Source organism: Acomys russatus, chromosome 22 (assembly GCF_903995435.1).
Source record: "Acomys russatus chromosome 22, mAcoRus1.1, whole genome shotgun sequence".
Lineage (NCBI taxonomy): Eukaryota > Metazoa > Chordata > Mammalia > Rodentia > Muridae > Acomys > Acomys russatus.
Genome location: NC_067158.1, coordinates 4,527,342 through 4,547,595, shown reverse-complemented (window position 1 = coordinate 4,547,595; position 20,254 = coordinate 4,527,342).

The window sequence follows — 20,254 nt, the reverse complement described above, 5'->3', positions numbered from 1 at the left end:
CATACACACACACACACACACACACACATCTGCACACATGCACAAGCACACACACACACACAGGCATGCATAAACTCACACACACACAGGCATGCATAAACACACACACACACACACACACACACACACACACACACACACACACACATGCACATAGCCATAAATATCTACTTTAGTTCAGATACAGCAGCTTTTTTTCTTGGAAACTGAGCTGTCTTATCATTGTTGATCACAAACAAATTACTCCTTAGTAACTGAATGCAAACGTGTGCAAGAACAGCTCATTGATGAGGCTTCTGTCTTGTAAACCTATACTTATCAAATATAATATGTATTAATGCACATTAAGATAATTGCAAAAGTTGAAGACATATGAACTGTGGCACTTCTTACTTCTCCCTTTCCAGAGAAGAAATCACTTCCAAACCCTATTATTTAATTCAATTTCCTCAGAAACTATAATTTAGGAATTAATTTCAACTTCCACAAATCTCAAGTTTCATGTTATTTCTTATTTAATACACTAATATTGTCATTATTTTATGGAAAAAATTACATCAGTAGGTTTACTTTACCAGAAAAGCAAAATTCATGGGAGAGGGGTGTGGTTTTAGAAAGTAAGAGAATTTCTAAAGAAATAATTGTTATTTTCTCTCCCCCACCCCGCCTTGTGCCTTCCGTGGCTGTCTCGGCAGCCCCCAGAGGCCGGCAGATGCACGGTGCATTTGGAGTCTCCTTGGCGCATCTACTTTACCTACTGTTCACCTCGCTGCCCTTGTAGGTCTCTGTTACAGTGCAGAATAAAGAGCATCCCCTGAGTCGCGAACAATTTGTTGTTTACATTGTCTATGTCTTGAGAAACACTTCTCAGATGCAATGGCTGACTAAAGATGGGCCAGGGCTCAGTCCATCCATCCATGTGTAAAGCCCCTAGGATTAGAAATATGTCACCCTTATCTCTAGTATTGCTCTGACATTGTACAATACATTTCTGATATGTTTTGTTTATGGTTTTGTCCCAGTGCAGAAACTAAGCAACAAGCATATTAATAAGGCATTAATATGAATGGTTAAGCAACATTTGGATGTCACAGGTAGCTTTTTAGGTATAGACCTGGGGTTCCCGAGAGCCCCCTCCCCTGAGTTGTGTGAGTTATGATTGTCTGTGTCTATATGCATTCATGCATGCTAGTGGATCTGGGTATATATAAGGACCTACAGTTATAAATATATGATATATTATATATACACATGAATATATGTGCATATATATTCATGCATATAAATGCACGCATATACATATATGCATAAACAATCTTCTTAAAAATTTTTTACAAATTTTCCTTAAGTAGAAAAATAGAGAAATCTCTAGACAAACAGGAAGGAACAAACTGAATACGTGCATTTCCTCTTTAAACAAGGAATCAGATCAGCCTAACAAGATGCTTCCCTGAAATACTGGCCTCAAATGAGTCCATTCAGCCATGGCAAGGAGAGGTTTCCAGCCAAAACATTTAATTAGTGCCCAATTAAGACAGCCAGAATGATGTGAAGTCCGGGCTCTGGCCGTGTGCTTGCCTCAGGATGGGTAAGCAGCTTAAGTGACTCTACTCTGACTAAAAGCTGTCAACTGTCAAGCTGTCATTGGGCCATATGGGTCAGGCAGCATCTCTCTAAAGAATTCGACTTGTCCACTCATCAGGGGAAAACACCTCTAACTCCACCGGGTTGACAAATACCCGGCAGCATTTCAAAGCTGCCTGTTCAGGAAGAACTCGGTACTGTCCCCGCTTGCTGGCACCCCTCAAACACGGGAAAGGCTCCAAACTCTTCACTTGGCAGCTAGCAGATGCCTGAAGATCCGGCCTTCCCTCTCACCTCTCCCTTTCTTTTGATCCTCATGCACCATTGAACAGCTTGATGTCCGGTCTATAAGCACATTGTCGTCTGGACTCTACACTGTGCTAATATGGTACCTCTGCCAACAATATCATTCTTCTTTCTTCTCACTTTGCGCCAGCAAATTATCTTCCACTCAAACTCAACCTCTTATATTAAATGTAGGAATTAGCTGGGTCAGGAAGCTGGCCTTGCTCATTGTCTCGAGCCCAATGCCAGGTAGAGAGGGGTTGGAGTCTCCTGAGTCCTTGCGACCAATCTTAATGTCCATCAACTCTTCTAAACCCATTTCCTTTCTCGATTTGCCTATGTGAATACCATACACTGTCAAGGCACAGTGATGCCTTCCTACTCGAACATCTCCTGTGCCTGGATCACTGGGGACACCCTGCCAAGAGCTGTCATTGACTGCAGGATCAGCTCAAGAATTGTCAAATGGAAGAATGGGCTGCCAATCAAAGTCAATGATGTTTAAAATAAGGTACTACTTATGTGGGTTTTCAGACAGGGTCTCTCTATGTGGCCCTAGCTGTTCCGGACTTGCGTGGTAAACCAGGCTGGCCTAGAACTCACAGAGATCTGTCTGCCTCTGGGATTAACAATGTGCATCACCACTCTCAGAGTACTACTTGTTTTTAACTGTCAGTACAGGGTTATTCATTTTAACCCATGTCCTACTTCGGTGGAAGACAAAAATGGGAGTGGCTCTGCAAGTGTCTGTGACATCACTCCACATCTCAGTTTTCTAGGAATCAGACCCATTCCTTAAAATATTGCTTTTCGACGAACTAGCCTTATCTCTAAAGTAAATACTTTAACATGAAAGAAAAAGTTCAACTTATTAGCTCAATATAAAATATACTTGGTTATATTTAACTAGTTTTTAAAATGTCTGAAATTAAAGCAATTTCTATGGGAAAAAATAAACATTACTCTAAGGCCCAAATAAAAGTAGAACTTAGTCATTTGACAAAAGTATCTCGAAAAGACCACAGGCAATTGACATCACTTCGCAAACATTAACTACTGATCACACGCCACACAGTGATAAATAAGGTTGTAAATACTGCAGCACTTAAAGTATGAGTTATTGTAACAGGTGGGAGCAAATCTAAAAATATGCTTTTCTTCTGGCTAAAATGGCAAGGATCCCAAAACTTCCCAGGAAATGACTACACTGAGATATTTTGTTGTTGTTTTTATTTTTCAAGAGAGGGTTTCTGTGTGTAGCCTCAGCTGACTTGGAACTCTTTTTGTAGACCAGGCTGGCCCCAAACTCACAGGCCTGCCTCTGCCTCCTGAGTGCTGGGATTAATGGCTTGGGCCACCATGCCAAGCTCACTGAGGTATTTTAATAGGCATTTCTCCTAGACCTGAATCTCCTGTGTAACAGTAGAGTGGGCACATCTGATACACAGAAAGGCAGAAAATGGTTACAACATAACCAGACCTCCTATATCTTAAGTGTACAAAGCTATCTTTGTCTTTCTGTTTCTGTCTGTCTGTCCCTGAGTCTTAAGCCCCAAATACCATCTTTCCTTCCTTCCCAAGGGGCCATAAGAGCGAAAGCTCCAGTTGTTTCCACGTTGACATGTATGTCAAGCAAACAGTCAGTCAAGACTAGCAAGGACACTCCAGGTATCTCTAAACCTGCAAAAGGTAACCCTGGACAGGCCATAGTGCTAACTTCTGACAGGGGCTTCCCTCTGTGAGGTAGGGCTAAGCATGGACTCCATTTTCTCCACAAGGGCAGGAGGAAGGGGTGCACAGAGATTACTGTTCCCTCCACCGTTTTCAGGCATGTTTCAAAGCCTCTGAAAAAAAACTATTAAGAAATCTTTCGTGATGAGATCAGGTTTCCTAACCCCAGTTCACCAAATCCTCCTCTTCCTCTGCTTAGTTCCCATATAGAGGAAAGGATATTTAGTAAGACCTCAAAGCTATTTAGATAGGTAGATGACATAGATGAATAGATATAGATACATATATATGCATATATACATATATATAGAAACAAGTATAGTTATTGTAAAATATAGGGATTCAGACAATGACATAATGAAAATTTTAGTATGTGTGTTATTATGGATGCACGCACGCATGTGTGTCTATCACATGTGCTTGTGAGTATGCATGTGGTATTTATATGTGTGTATGGTTAGCATGTATGGGTGTGTGCATGTATGTCTGTGTATATCTGTGTGTGGTGTAAAAGAAACGTAAAGAGAGACAAACTGTGAGAGAACAGCAGGGACAGACAGAAAGAGACAGAGAAGAGAAAGATAGCTTTGTACACAAATCCAGCAAGAACAAGCCGTTTGGTATCTCACGTGAGTAAAATGACATAATGCCCCAAGTGCCTACCACTGCCACCTGATCATATCGTAGGAAGAAATTTACATGAAATGTGTTGACTAAGAAAGAGAACACTGAAGAGAAATCTCAATGCTAATAAGAGAGGAGAAGATGTCCTTTGATGCCTCTCTGAAGTCCATGAACTGATAATTGTCTTCTTGGAAAAAGAAAAGTGTGACACAATTAACTCGGGGTGTGTCCATATTCTCAACTAGTTAATGATTAGGGCGTGGATGGTCATGTTGGTTTTCTTGATAACTACCCTTCCTAGAGAAGACTTATATTGTCATGCATAAAAAATGGGTTCCTAAATCCCCCTTTCTAACCTCTGGAGCTTCCTTTCTCCATTGTTGGTGACTGCTCGTTGCTTATTTCAGAGAAGAGACAGGCATCATGACTAGGTGAAAGGCCGTATGTGACAAATTAAACTCATACTCAAAGGAGCCAACATGTGCACAGTCTGAGAAGACTGAGGGGACACATGCCTGGCAAAAAGGAAATGCTGATAGAGTAATACACCTGTTTAAAATGTTGATGTGTTGGTTACACCAGATCCATGATTCTGGTTCACATGTCTTTGCTGGGACTAAGAAAATAATACCCCAAAACATGTAGTTCTGAAATTTTTGGGCAACTGGGAAGGAGAAAATACACAGAAGGGCTTTCCTGACTTTTCCCTTTCCACCCACAGAACAGATTCACCAAAGAGACACATAGCGGTCTTCAATCTTCCCTCTGAAATTTCATTCACCAATAAAGATTAAACTCGTCACAGGGAGAGAGTGGAGGTTCTTTCCAGGGCCACCATCTGTCTTCCAAGCCCTTTCTTCTCTCCTGCAGTTCATTTACGTGCACTCACACCGTCAAGATTGCCAACAGACTAAATCCCTCTCCTCAAGAAGAGGGATTTGAGCCCGAGCCACAGCCATACCTCTTCTCCTCTTACCGATCTGCCCTTTATTAAACATTGGAAAAGAAGTCTGAATGTCTCTGTGTCTTCAAAGACAGAACCACAGAATCAAGAGAATCAGGATGTCTATATGTATATAAATGGTAATAAAAAAACAGGTAAAATAATTAAGCCAGAAAAAGACAGTTAGGTAGTATTCATTTTATAAACTCAGCTAAAGCACAGGGCAAAGAGGGTATAAAAGTCAACATGAAATGTAAAAATAATAAAAAGCTCTGTGCTGGTAATAACAAGGGCTTATTAGCTGGGCACACACACACACACACACACACACACACACACATGCACCTGCACATACATACACACAGATGCACACACACATGTACACACACACATATGCACACTTTGATAAATCTAGCACAACAAGAGTCCCTAGATGATAATGTCCTGTGGGCTGTGCCTATTAAAAAGAAAACAGAAAAACAAAAACAAAAAAATGAAAAACAAAATGGTGTAAAATGGCTAAAAGAGTAAAAATGTTCCTGACAATGAAATCTTTAAAATCAAATTCTGTCAAAGAAAAAGTTAAAAACTGAAGTTGCACACCAGCAAAATTATTTTGGGTGATGTGAGAATGATAGATTTCTGTAAATTACCAGACACTATAGTCAGTACATATTTTCATAGAGAACTAAAAATATAGGTAACAAATATGAATATTAAAGAGAATGAATTCTCATATTGCAAGATAATCAGATTGCCATACAAAAAAAAAAAAAAAAAAAAAAGGAATGGCACCTTTAAAATCAAGTTATATTTTGCAGAATGTGTATTTTTAAACACACACATAGATAGATAGAGAGATAGATAGATAGATAGATAGATAGATAGATAGATAGATAGATAGACAGATATTCTACATAAGTTCTTCAAGAGGTAAGACAAGAGTAAACATTTTAACAAGTTACCAGCCCTCTAGAATAAAACATGGAGGGTCTCTAGAATATTCATGATGTTCAGTTTCTCAAAATGGCCTTGTGGGATTTGTGAAAATACTAGAAGTTAGACACACAACATCTACATTCCTCTCAGTGAGTGCTAAGTATTAATATGAAGTTTTGTAAAGAAAAAAATATTACCAGTCCTATCCAATCTTCCTAAAAATTCAAGTTTATCCTTTGCTAAGGTACTTAAGAACGGGGCTCAACACCAAAACCAATAACAGCATCTTAGGCTACAGCGAAAGGGATTAGGAAGCACCCACACAGGGCAACATGTTTACAGTCTTGAAAAAGATCATAAGAAATCACTGTTTGAACTTCGAAGAAAGCTTGTGTTCCCAATTGGTCCAGCATTTCAGATCATCACACACAGGACTTATATTAAGCCTGGAATTTCTCAGCATTTAGAAACTGGACCATAAATGCTATTCCTAACTTGTTTAACCATTTTCCCCAATTTTATTTTGGTCTCTACAAAGGTATTATTTGTCTTAAATCAGCCAGAAAAAAAAAACCCTAAAAGAATGATGCCCCATTTCCCTTAAGTGGGTTGGATAGGGTTTTGGTTGGTTAATTGAGCTATAGATGTTTTCTTTCAGTGGGAGTTGGTTATAATTTACTGTTATTGGTTTTATCCAGAGAGAAAACAAGATTGGACTCAGGGATATCTCTCTTTTCCTTTATCTTTCTTTCCTAGGTTTGGAGATAGAGACTGAAAAGAAAGAAGGGGGAATATAGAAATATACAGGCATGATAGGACAAAAAGTCGATTATTGTGTCAACTCCTCAACTTAAGGCCTTAATTGTGCTCACAAGGTTATGTTTAATTCATTGGTGTAGAAATTTGTATATTGGTACAAAATAAGTTTAATTTTGATACATTGGTATAGAATTCAAATTTAAGGTTATTCTTTACAAATATATATATTTGCATATATATAATTTCTACTCTAATATGAGGTATTATAACCATACCACTCAAGTAGAATACAAAGTTTACCTTCAATACCTTGCAAGTGCCATTTAAGGCTGTTTAGGATGAATAGGTTAGAGAAGTTAATTATCAATTGATCAAATCATGGTCATATCAATTATTAGTCTATTTATATCAGAAGAATATACCCTCTAGGTGTACAGATAGGTATGAGTCTATAGATAGATAAGGTAAAAGAGATAAGGTCTTCAAAAACCTCAGAGTCCTACAGAATATGGCATTTAAAGATGTTTCTATTGTTTTAAGGATTCTTTGACACTAAGACAGGTTAACTCCTGGCAACACCCAATCTACCTCAAAGAAGATGATGAACATCAAAGAACCTCCTTATGGAAATGACTTCAAATGTGGCAAACAAACCACTAGGCAAAATGTCCTCATTTCGACCACTGACAGAATTCTGCCTCAAAATAGGCAAGGTTGGATGCAGATAGGGCCAACAGTCAAACTCTGCCAAGACAGGGTAAGTAAGTCCTCACTAGTTTCTTCCTCACAAATATGTCTGTCAGATATATTGGGCCAGAAGGCTAAAGATGATGCTCCAACATTATAGAGAGTTTTGGCTGACTGTTCAGGCAGCAAACTATCTCTGTCATTTTTTTTTTATTTGGATGCTGCTAACCTGCACTTCCTGTTTACTCACATAATTAATTTTATTCCTTCTCAAGTCTCTGATGGGTTTGAAGACCAGATAGTTTAGTTTTACAATTAAGCTTAGTTGTTTAGGGGTTAAGATGTTTTTTGGTCTAGATAGATGCTTTAAGTTGATAGAGATGAGATATGATAGATATGGATTTACATTCTGAATTTTAGAATCACCAAGTTAGGAACATGTTTTCTTCAAGGTTGCCAAATACAAATAGCCAAAACACTATGAATGTAAAATTAACATAATTCCTTATTGTTTTGTGGTTCTTCTTGCTCTGTGTAGTTTATTTTATATATGTATAATAATATATAGATATATGTAAAAAAGGAAATATTTTTTCTCTTAAAAAAAGAAATACCTCTTTGCGTCTAAGAAAATGGGCTATGGATAAGGGATCCTGCCTGTGAGGTATATGACCCTAAGCTTGCTTAACAAGAGTGAACTGATTTTAGAGTAAAATATGTTGTTTAAGTGTCAAGAGAATCGTAAAAACCTAGAAATCATCACTTACTCATGACTAAGAAACCATAACTCCACATGGATTCCCAACTCCCCTGAGGCATTAGGCATCCCTGAATATGTGATGTCTACAAGCAAAGAACTGGGTGGCAGAGCCTGCTCTACCTACTGCTAAGTCTCGTGTGGCTTGGGCCCCAGAACCCTACCTAGAGGTTACAAGGGAATGAAGAAAGGATAGACAACGAGACACACACACACAGAGAAGAGTTGGGATGGACAGATTAGCCTCTCTAATAGGTAAGTCTCAGTGCCCCGGAAATTCATCATGTTTATGATTTATATACAATTAAGCAGGGAGGCAGAGGTACTGTCTGCACTGTCAGGACTGTCCTTCTGTTCTTTCCAAATTCAATACGTGTGTGTGTGTGTGTGTGTGTGTGTGTGTGTGTGTGTGTGACCACGCATGCGTGCGTGCATCTGGGTGTGCATGTGTGAGTATTGCTATGACAACCTCAAGCATCACTTCTCAAGCATCACAGATGTCTTTGTTTTGAGACAGGGTCTTTCACCAGACTGGACCTCACCATTTTGTTAGTCGATGCCTCTTTCCACCTTCCCAACTGGAACTACAATGCATATCACCACCCTTGGTTTGCAGGGGTGGGGTGGGGGGCTGGAGGGGATTGTTTGTTTTTCGTGGATCTTTCAAAAGGCTGGGATTCAGAGCCTCCTGCTAGCAAAAATAGCATCTGACCTACTGAGCCATCTCCCCAGCCCAAATTCAGCTCATATTTTTTTTCGACACAGGGTTTCTCTGTGTACTCTTAGCTGTCCTGGACTCACTTTGTAGACCAGGCTGGCCTTGAACTCACAGCGATCCGGCTGCCTCTGCCTCCCGAGTGCTGGGATTAAAGGCATGTGCCACCAAGCCCGGCTTCAGCTCACATTTTGAGGTGCTAGTCAAATCCTTTCCATGACACTGCGCTATTTACTCCCCCTGACCTTCTGAGGACACTATCTTCCACCAGCGGATACTGTGATTCCTCTTCTCAGCAAACTGTAAAGTCCCTTTAGTGGAGGGATCGTCTTCCGTATCTCTTCTCCCCTTTGCAGCTATCAGCACAGCACCGCATAAATGGTGATTAGATCAACCTTCAATGCGTACTGGAGGCCTCGATAGAAATGCATGGAAATGAATTAAGTTAATAATTGCTTAGGAGGCATCTGGCAGTTACTCTGGCATCTCTGTTGCAAAGGTGTCATTTCCTTCACCCGTTTTAAATGTGTCCCCTGGAAAGGGCTTTATAAGGTGGTGCAGATACAAACTCTCTTCTACCAGGACCCTAGAACAAATCTGTTCCTGCCCCTGAACTAAAAAGCAACTCTTTTAAGGAAACAAGCCCACACACGAGACCCAAACACACACAAAACCAATTCAAAACAATCTAATAAAAAATTAATAATCTAAAATCTATGTAGAATGGATCGGTAAAGCGTGGTTGAGTTTTGACAAAGGGAGGACCAAGTTCCACCAAGACGCAACGAAGAAGGACATTAAGATCCGGGGGGAAGAGAAAGAGAACTGAGCTGGTGTTGGAATTGGCTACTAAGTGCATTTGATTAAACTCCTGCACGTAGGTGACGGCAGCAAGTGGGTGATGACGCTGAAATGTGCAGGACACAGAACAGAGAAGGGACCTGGACATCCAGAGGGGAAGCTACCAAAGTAGTAACGCGCAGGATAATGTCTTTGAGGGGGGACATTGGGCCCTATCCCTTCCTGCAGCTTCCGAGATGAGGGATCTGTTTTGGTGTTACACATTTGCACAGTTACTCCCTCATCACAGGCCCAAATCAACAGATCTAATCTAATGAGGACTGGACCTCTGCAACTGTGAATTAACATAAACCTCCTTTCTTCTTCGGCTAATTATCATGAGCAGTTTGCTCTGTGACGGGAACCTAATACAGCTAAGTTTGTCATTTCACTCTTAGGCTATTTTGTTGTTGTTGTTTCCCCATTTTGTACTCTTGCCCAGAATCAAAGTGATGGCTTCATAATAATAAATTAATAATTAAGGAGCCCAAGAAAAGATCCAAAAGATATGCCAAGAAGGGTTATAAGCTTGGCTCCATCTCTCTTTTTAGTGAGAGACAGAAAATAAGGTTGATTTGCCTGCCTGGGTGGCTGGGAGGCAGGGACAGGCTTCCAATTACAAAGCTCAGGGGGCATTTTCTCTTGCCACCCGTGGAAGCCAGCCTTCCTGGCATTCACACTTTCAAACACTTATTTTTCCTTCCCAGACTTCAAGTTCTCTCAGCCCTTCCAGGGGCTTCGATGTATACACATCTTTCTGTTAAACTTTGTTTAGTGTTAGGCTTGAGGGGCCTTTGGGGAATTGCTGCACTCTTATATGTCTAAGGCCCTAGGGGACTGTGGCTGTCTTTCTGCCCTTTCCTCCAGCTTTCAAGACATGATTGGTGAACAGGCAGAACAGGGGACTGCTGAAGCTGTCCCCAAACAAGGGACTGGACAGTGACCTTGAGTTCATGACATGCATTGGTCTTGGTTGACAAGAAACTATTCCGTTCTGGCCTCCGTTGCTCCCTGGGAAGACAGCAGAGTGGAGACTGTCATCTGCATTGTGAAAGGCGGGCAGCAGCTCAGCAGGTTAATCGGCTTCGTCCTGTTCACACAGCTGGTGAACTGCCGCTCGGCTACCAGAACCGGAAGACCCCGAGTCATGTGGACACCTGGAGGCTACAGGAACTGAAGACTGAGCTCCAGAGAGCATGACGCTCAGAGACTTTGTGAAAGATATGGGACAGAGATAAAACCCCAAACCAGAAAGGGACTTAACAAATATCAAAGGCCAGATCCCTCAGTTAGAAGAGAACGGTCTAGTTTGAATGAATGACTGACCTCAACCTACCCATGAAACCCACATAAAGGGAACTCCCAGTCCAGTGCGCTCTTTCACTCCCACGACCTCTTTCTATTTAGTGTGGTTTAAACAAAACACAACAAAACAAAAGCCTCAAAGGCATTCTGGACGGAAAGTCAGAGAGCCAGGTGAGAATTCATTTATGCTGACCAAGTAAATTGGAGGTTTGATCAAACACAGAGTGAAGCTCAGTGCTGCGCTTGGGTTAACTAGAGCTGAGAGACTGCCACTGATAGTGAAAGCCCAGAGGAGAGCTGGCTCGAGGAAGACGCCACTTCCAGAACGTCTGGAAGTCTGACATGGGGTCGGTGTCTCCCATACCCACTCGAACACTACTTGATCCATGTTATTGGAAAGATAAGGTTGGATAAAATGAGTGTAGAAGTTCACAGCGCATGGTGCTAAGGAATCCTCATCCCCTTTGCTACAATTTGTGTCCTGGAGTTAGAGTCGACCTCTGAAAGAATGTGTGCGGCACAAGTTCACTGTCTAGAATAAGAATGAGAGACCATATGTACTCACATCCTGATTCCAGGATGTAGACGCTCCTTTTCCAGGCAAGCATCTTGAATAAGACCATGAGAGTCAATGGGTACGACACCCAAAACACGGTGCTAAAACTGTATAACAATATCAGCATATACATAATCATCTATAAATATGGGCCATATAAGAAGTTATTTACACATGACCAAAGAGTCTTGGGATGGCTCAACTTCTTACAGAACCCAGATACTACTAATCAAGTTAGAGTCAAATGGACTAAAGGGATAAATGGATCCACAAATTAAGAGTTTATTGAAGTATTTCTACTATTGCCCTATATTATATGACACAATATCTGGGCTCCCAGAGACTGGCCAGGCCCACACAGAATTGAACCAGAAACAGAGGCACTAACTACACTAGTCTAAACCTGCTTGATCAGCTAGCTCCAACGAATCACAGCAGCCAGCAAACACACAGCCCTGAGCCTGTGGGATTCTTGTTCTTCCTCTTTACTTCACGTGTGTGGGTATTCAATCTGAATGTATGTCTCCGCGTGTCTGAACACACGTCTGTGTTCTTGGTACCTTCAGAAGACTGAAGAGAGTGCCAGGTGTGTTGGATTGGATTTACAGTTCTAAGTGGCCATGTTGGGGCTGGGACTTGAACCCAGATCCTCTAGACAAATAGCCATTTCTGTTAACCTCCGAGCCACCTCTCCAAACCCTCGATCTTAAGTGATAAACTATCAGTTATTTGGTAGCAGATGGATAGTCCTCTTGATTCTGGTCACCGTGTGAACAAGAAGGAAGGGGAACTAGAGAGCGCATGTCAGCCTCTTTTCTTCCCTCCTGTCACCCTGGCAGGTCTGTGAACTGAGATGCGTGACATCCTTGCCCCAGGAACCTGCACAGAGGTCAGGTTATGTATGTAACCTCCAGGTTTCTCAAAAGATTCAAGAAGGCAGTTCCAAAGTACGGGACCTCCTCCACGTCCTACAAAGCCTGGGAACAGGAGGGTCTCCTGGGTCCCTGCTCGCTTCCTTTACTCCCTAGAAAAGCTCTTGGCGAGCCAAGAAGGGCTTAACTGTGTTGCCTAAAACAGCTGCTGAGACCCACACATACAATGAGAGGTAGCATCCCTGTCCCCAGACTAAAGGCACTCCCGTATCCCTAAGCAGGCACACTAGTCTCCCTCAGTTTGTCACCAACACAACTACCTAGATGAGTGCACATCAACCATTCAACAGTGAAAAACTTGAGGTTTAACTATTTCTTGAGTCTTTATTTCCTTGTGACATCTCCTATGTCACACACAAATTTTATTAAATAAACACATATACTTTTCTCTCCTTAGTCTGTCAGTTTTTTGTAGGCACAGCAACCATGAGCTTTTACTATGCAAGTTGACTCTACCTAGTCTGTGACCACAGTCAGAGGGACATCGACTGTTAACACCCAAAATACTTAAGGTGACAATGTTAGCCATTTAAAAAAAAAAAAAAAAAAAAAAACAAGGTTATTTTCAATATCAGATACAAATTTAACACAAGTTTTCAGTTTTTAATTTTTGTTTAGGTTTTGGTTTTTCATTTTGGCCATGGATTCCTCCATTTCTTTTCTTCTTTTTCTTTTACTCATTCTCTCTGGGGGTGTGCAGTGTAGTCATGTGTGTATGTGTGTAGGAGGATGTGCTTGCCTATGTGGGTGGGTGAGAATGGCCAAGGATCCACATCAAGACATCACCTCATTCTGGGGGGCAGCATCCCTCTGAACAAAATCTTACCCTGTCTGATGGATCAGCTGCCAGTGAGTCCTGGGATCTGCCTCTCTGCTGCCCTAACAGCTCCCATCCAACACTGGGATTACTGACTCAAATGTGATGTGCTGGGGATCTGAACTCAGGTCCTGGAGCTTGCCCATAAAGTACTTCCCTACTGCCTGATCCATCTCCCCATCCCAGCCAGGATTTTCTCCTGGTAGCCCAAGCTAGCCTAGAACCCAACACCCACCTGTCTCAGTGCCTCACACTCCTACCCTTAGTGCTGGGATTATAGCAGTACACTGCCAGACGCCATATTAATGCTAAATCTTTTTCATTTCTTCGCAGTTTTGCAAATGTCTGAAATAAGAACCGGAGAAAATGTACATTTAAAAAAAACCCTAAATTTAATGATGACCAAAGTTTAAAAACTGAAGTAGTATATTCAAGGAAGAGAGAAAAAAAAAATACTTGCTAATTAAATATTTGACGTTAAAGGAATTATATTACCTCTCAGTTAACCAGAAAAAGCAGTTAATCAGAATCACATACTCCTGGCGTTTTTCAGTTAATGACAATTTTAGAAAATTTAATATCAATATACATTGGAGTTTTTCACAAAGATAATATGAGGTTGTTATAAAATGTATTATGTAGAGAATTTCAAAGGAATGTGGAGATTGCTAATTGAGCTAGAAGTGAAGAGGCAAGCGATTATGTGGAGTGCTGGTTATTTCAGAAACAGTCAAGAGTTAGAGGTGGGTGGCATTCCAGTGATTAACCTCACGTCCTGTCAGGATGGGACCATGGCTGGACCTGGAAAATGTGAAAGATGCACCACAATAGAGAAACAGCAATTCCTTTCTCAAACTTCTTAATCCGAGTGGCCAATTGCTGGTTGTCATTGCATTAATCTAATTATAACTCTCTCCTATTGAATTTAAAAATACATGAAATGACTGGGGAAAAAATAGCAACGTGTAAAAATCAAAGGCTTCTACAGTTAATGTTACATTCAAACGTAATTACTTAACACAGGCAAAGCCGCACCACACAACCTACAATTCTGGAACTTTCTATAGGCCATTTTTCTTCTATTTTAAATAAAAGAAATTCCTTTCATTTTGTCAAGAAAACTTTTCTCTACCTCACTACTGCCTGACAAGGGAACAGATGGCAATTTAAGGGGAGAATTTATGAGAGCCACAATCTTAATGTTGCATAAAGGAAAGAAAAAGACTCGCATCAAAACCACTGACAAATGTACTTGCTAATATTAATGCACTCCCCATTCATCCAATATGCTTCCTAATTGCTTTTCTGTACATAATAATGTGGCACCTGCTGCTCAACATTGCAAACGCATCAGGATTTCTCCAAAGTCAAACAGCTCTGCAACTGGCCCTCTCCCAGTGATAAATGTAGACCACTGTATCACGCACAGTTCCTGTCAGTGGCATAATTAAAATTTTATACTTACAGAAAAAGATAGTAAACAATCACTTCTTAAATGGATTCACAAGAGGAACTCTTGTTACAGCCAACTTCATAATTAGCATGCATCATGTGCTGCTAACATATCCATGACAAGAGGAGGAAAGAATTAGAAACTTGAGTTGTTCCCTTTAAGGCTACATTGAAGTACAAGAAAAATAAATACTGTACCGTTGCACTGTGATCCTTCCCTCAAAGTAGCAAATAACGTCCCCCGTATAACTAGTCTATGTTTTTTGAAGTGACAGAATATAAGATAAAGTAGGAAGCAGAAAAAGTGTCTGCTCATCTGTCAGTAAAAACATGACCTCACCTTCCTATGTAGTAGGAGGAACAGGGAACCAAAAGCAACTTCTTGCTGGCCAGATGCAGTCTTCGGGTTGTATTGGTAAAGCCTGCAAACTGAAAACAGGTTTACCTTCTTAAATACTCAGAAGAAAAATAGTAATTCATTACACCTGGAAATGAAGTGAAATTCAAATGTGTCCACAAATAAAGTTTTATTGGAACACACTCGTGCTCATCTATTTATGCATGGTTTATGGCTGCCCTCTTGCTACAAGGGCATAGTTGATCAGCTGCATTGCAGACAGTGTAGCCCACATAGCTTAAAATATTTACTCTCAATTCCTGCACGGAAAGAGTTTGCTGACCCCTGATCTAAAGCATTGGTAGTCTATAAATCTGTGTAATTGGAATGTGTAGTTATTTATATGTGTGTGCACTCCTAAACGATTAGTGATCAATGAGATAAAAACAGGGTTACTGCAAGTTTATGTCTGTGTGTGTGCTCATGTATAAGAAAAAGGTTAAAAATTATAATTCTAAGTATAATTAAATATTACTGTCTGAATTGTGATAAAAATCTAATTATATTAATTAAGGCTTTTATCTTGGTTATAATTATACCCAGCAAATGTACTCTTTTGCTTTTGCATCTAAACACTGTATGTTTCTTATGTCTATGAAGAGTCTGTTTTGATATTTTAAAAAGAGAGAGAGAGAGAGAGAGAGAGAGAGAGAGAGAGAGAGAGATACTACAGCAAAAAATAGTAATTTACTTTCATCTATCATTCAAAGTTCAACTCATGGGAGAATCAATAAAGACCATTTTTAAAGTTATGACTATTCTTTTAAAAAGCTATGTGATGAAATTGCTTGAAACTACAACACACACACACGCATACACACACACACACACACACACACACACACACACACACACACACACTGGACCTACAGAAATACAAATACACCACCAACAAGTATAAAACAAGGATGGACAGATTATGGCAGTGATTGTTCCAGGATCATGTCTGGCTTTATCAATGGAAGAAAGCAGGTAAAGATTACAGGGGACATCAAAAAGTAATTGAACAATTTCCAGTCATTATAGAAATCAGGAACTATTTTATTTTTACCTTTGTTTTGTTTTTTTCTAGATAGGGCTTTTCTGTGTAACCCTGGCTGTCCTGGGAACTCCTTCTGTAGACCTTGCTGGCCTTGAACTCAGAGATTCACCTGCCTCTGCCTCCTGAGTGATGGGATTAAAGGCATGCACCACCACATCCAGGTTTGTTTTTATCTTTAAAAGACATGTTTTTATTTTATGTATATGTGAGTCTAAGCCAGGTGTGTGCAGGTGCCTAGGGAAGCCAGAGGTGGTTGTCAGATCCCATGGAGATGGGGATCAAGGCTGTTGTGAGTTGATACTGGGAGATGACATCACGTCCTCTGGAGTAGCAGCAAAGCTCTAATATGCCTGACCCTATGCCTCAATCATTGATTTTAAACAAGAAAAACACTTAAATTACTTGAGAACAAGGAGCATCTTCAGTCCTTGGTCCTTCTTTCTGAAATTCTATTCTAACAAATATCTCCACTGAAAATAGAAACAAATGAGAAAGGAAGAGAAAATTGCTTCAAGGAGAAGATTTCTGCAGGCTACCTCTAAAAGAAAGCTGAGAAGCACATCATGTGAGGTTGGTGTGGTGGGCAAAGCACTGGCTGGCTGGCTGATTCTGGCTTTGAGTGGATTGTCACAAGCCCTGTTTTCAGTGCCTCTGACCTGGGGCCTGGCTACTGACCCTTCCCTTTTCCTCACCCCTTTTCACTGCCCCAGTCACAGTCCCATTAGCCAGAGCCATTCCTTTACTGCACAGTTACCATGTTTTACATCCAGATGAAAATCCCTTTCTTCTCCCTTGAAGGATGAACAGAAGAAATTTGAATCTGGAGGTTTTTCTCTTGCTTTTGCTTCCCCAGGAACGCACGCCCCAAAAGCTGTAGTACCTTTTTAAAACTGCCATCCTTTGAGCAAATAGTATTAATTCCAACACTTTTTAAAAGGGGGTGGGGGGGACTATCTGTGAATGTAAATGAAGCGACGAATTCCACAACTAAAGATCTCGGGGAGATTAAGGTCTAAATCAGAGGCACAGATGCAGATAAAATAATTGCTATCATGAATGAAAATGTTACATACTAAACTCCTAGGAAAAACAATCCCCTCCTTTTTTTTTTTTTTTTTTTTAAGATAAAACTGCATAAAAATTGCTGCTGTGAGTGAGGAAATAAAGTATGTTTTTAGTTTTCATGCCAGGGAGGAGATGAGATTCATTTTTATACCAGTTCCACAAAGGCTGGCTAGCAACCTGCTTAGAATACAATAGACAGGATTTAAATTTTCTTTTGCCTTTACATGGCTTGCTCATTTGCATGCTAGGCCCCAGAATGGTCTTTTCTCTCTCTCTCTCTCTCTCTCTCTCTCTCTCTCTCTCTCTCTCTCTCTCTCTCTCTCTCTCTCTCTCTCTCTGCCATTTCACAGAATCACCGTGATCCCAGCCCTGGGAGCAAACTGCAAGGTTCAAGGGTGCTTGTGAGTTCAGCACAAAGCCCTTCATCAGTGTTCGCAAGGGAAAATGGAGTCCCTTTCCCACTTCATTGGGCAACTTTTCCTTTGAGGGGCAGCTTCAAAAATCTCCTCCCCACAACCACTCTCCAGCCCAGAAAGGGCTCTGGATTCCTCCGCAAACTCGCCACGGGGACTGCTAATGAAGAGATGAAATTAGTGTTGCCCTGGAACGGTTTTAGAAAAAGGCTCTCTCTAGCCGTTTGCACCCCGGTGTCAGTTTCTCAAATTTCTTCATTTAAAAGATTCCACGTGGCTGTTATTCAAGCTCATAAGAAAGTCCAACGGGGATGAGACACTGAAGGGACAAGCTATCAACACTTTGAATTCAGATCCATCTCGGGATGATTAAAGTATATGGAAATGTCCTAAATATCCAGGTCAGTGATTAATAATTGAAAAGAAGAGAACGAAATTCAAGACATTTTGTAACGCAAAAAGAAAACATCAGTCTGTTTTTAATGCATTGACAACACATTCTCATCATAAAAAGATATACTGTATATAAAGAGAAATGTTCCCTCATTACAACATGAAGATCTCGGACAGGATGCTTGACAAAATAATAAGAGGACTATATTCATCAACAGATTTAAAACTGCAGGTTATCCTCTGTCACAGCTAGACAAGCACTCCTAGGAACTGTGAGGTTGGGATGGTGGGATGGCGTTCCTATGTAAATAAGAGGGAGTGGTGCTGGAGTGGTGCTTTCTCCAGCCTAGAGCCCTCACAGCAGGAAACGTTTTATTGTAATGCAAATGTATTTGATTCCCCGCCCCCCCAAAATCCCTTTTCACTGTGTTCCTGTCTGAATGTATCATCGCTGTATTTGCAGTTCTATTAAGCACCATTTTATATTAGCCTAATTTACGTAACCTGCCTAATAGGAATCGGAAACGTTACAGTTATTTTAGTGGATCCAATTAGTATTTCATTGTTTTAGCCTGAACGCAATATTGTACAATAGTCCTCAATACTCAGCTGAATGGGATAGGATATACTCCACGCAATACAATAAATGGAAGCATATGTTTTAAGCTAATTAAAACGCAGTTAAAACCTGCCTGAACTGAAACCAATTGCATCCTTTAATATCTGGTGAGTGACTATTTTTTTTAAATGTAATAATGAGATGTCATATCAGGGTGAACTTAAAGAAAAAAAAAACTCAAAAGTTAAGTACTGAAAAAAGCTGGACTAAATTACTATCAGATTGTTTCCTGAAAACGCATTTCTCTTTTTACCTGTCACACAGCAATGAAGAGTGAGCTTTTCTCAAGTTAAATACACAAATTCAAAACAAAAAACAAACAAACAAACAAAAAAAACCGTGTAAACACCATTGGTATAAATATCTCCAATCACGCTAGGGTGAGGAATGGTTTGAGCATTCCTACAAGTAAAAATAGTTTATCATATTTTTAACATCTGTTCTCTTTTATGAAATATATCAAGTACTGTGTATTCTGTGCATCAGAAATAATAATTTATCCAAAATAAAGCTACAAATCAAGAAAAGTTTTTCAACAAGGATATAGGAAATGTGGCAAAAATATCCCCATCAGTTGATAAGGGGCTGGCATAAAGAAAACTGATCTGTTCCATCAAATTGTGAAAATAATCATAACAACCACTGCAACTTTGAGCAGCATAAACCCTTCACAGATACCTTCAGATGCAACTCTTCCCTTCAGATGAAGGGAAATACTTTTGTTGTAATTTCAGAATGTTCTTATTGAATTCATTTGCATTATTGTGCAAATGTGAGTGTTCCTTCCCAGGAACACAGGCACTGCTGAAACACTAGGAGAAAAATCTCTCCTTCTAGCCAAGAAGAGAAGACACTGACACCTGACCCAATTAAAAGCACATTTTTCCTCATTTTTATATTCTCAACCCCCATTTCAATGAACAGAAAATAGAACTTGCAGGTTTGCCAAAACATAACTTTCAGAAACAGAAAACACATATGAGGGGATTTTTGAATAAGATAGGCAAAATTTGAATTCCTAGCAAAATATCAAATGCAATATTTTTGTGGGGGAAAAATCATATTTTTCATACCTGACAACGGTACAAAAGCCACACTGACGTGAGCTCTTGAACTCTCTTGGTTTCCTGCCGTGGTGTCAAGACACGTGTGCCTCACACACGAGTGTGCTTCATGTCATTGCCTTTAACTTTGCCATGAACTCCATAACAGCTGGCATCAAACACAACAAATTGTCATAAAATGAGCTTGTATATTGCTAGCAATTACAGAGTTAAGTTGGATAAATTTTTAGAGTACAGGATAACTGTGGTTTCCACCAGACAATAAATTAAAGGTGACACTCTCTTTAATTTAAAATTATCTATGATCATATATAAAAATCAACAACCAAAAATAC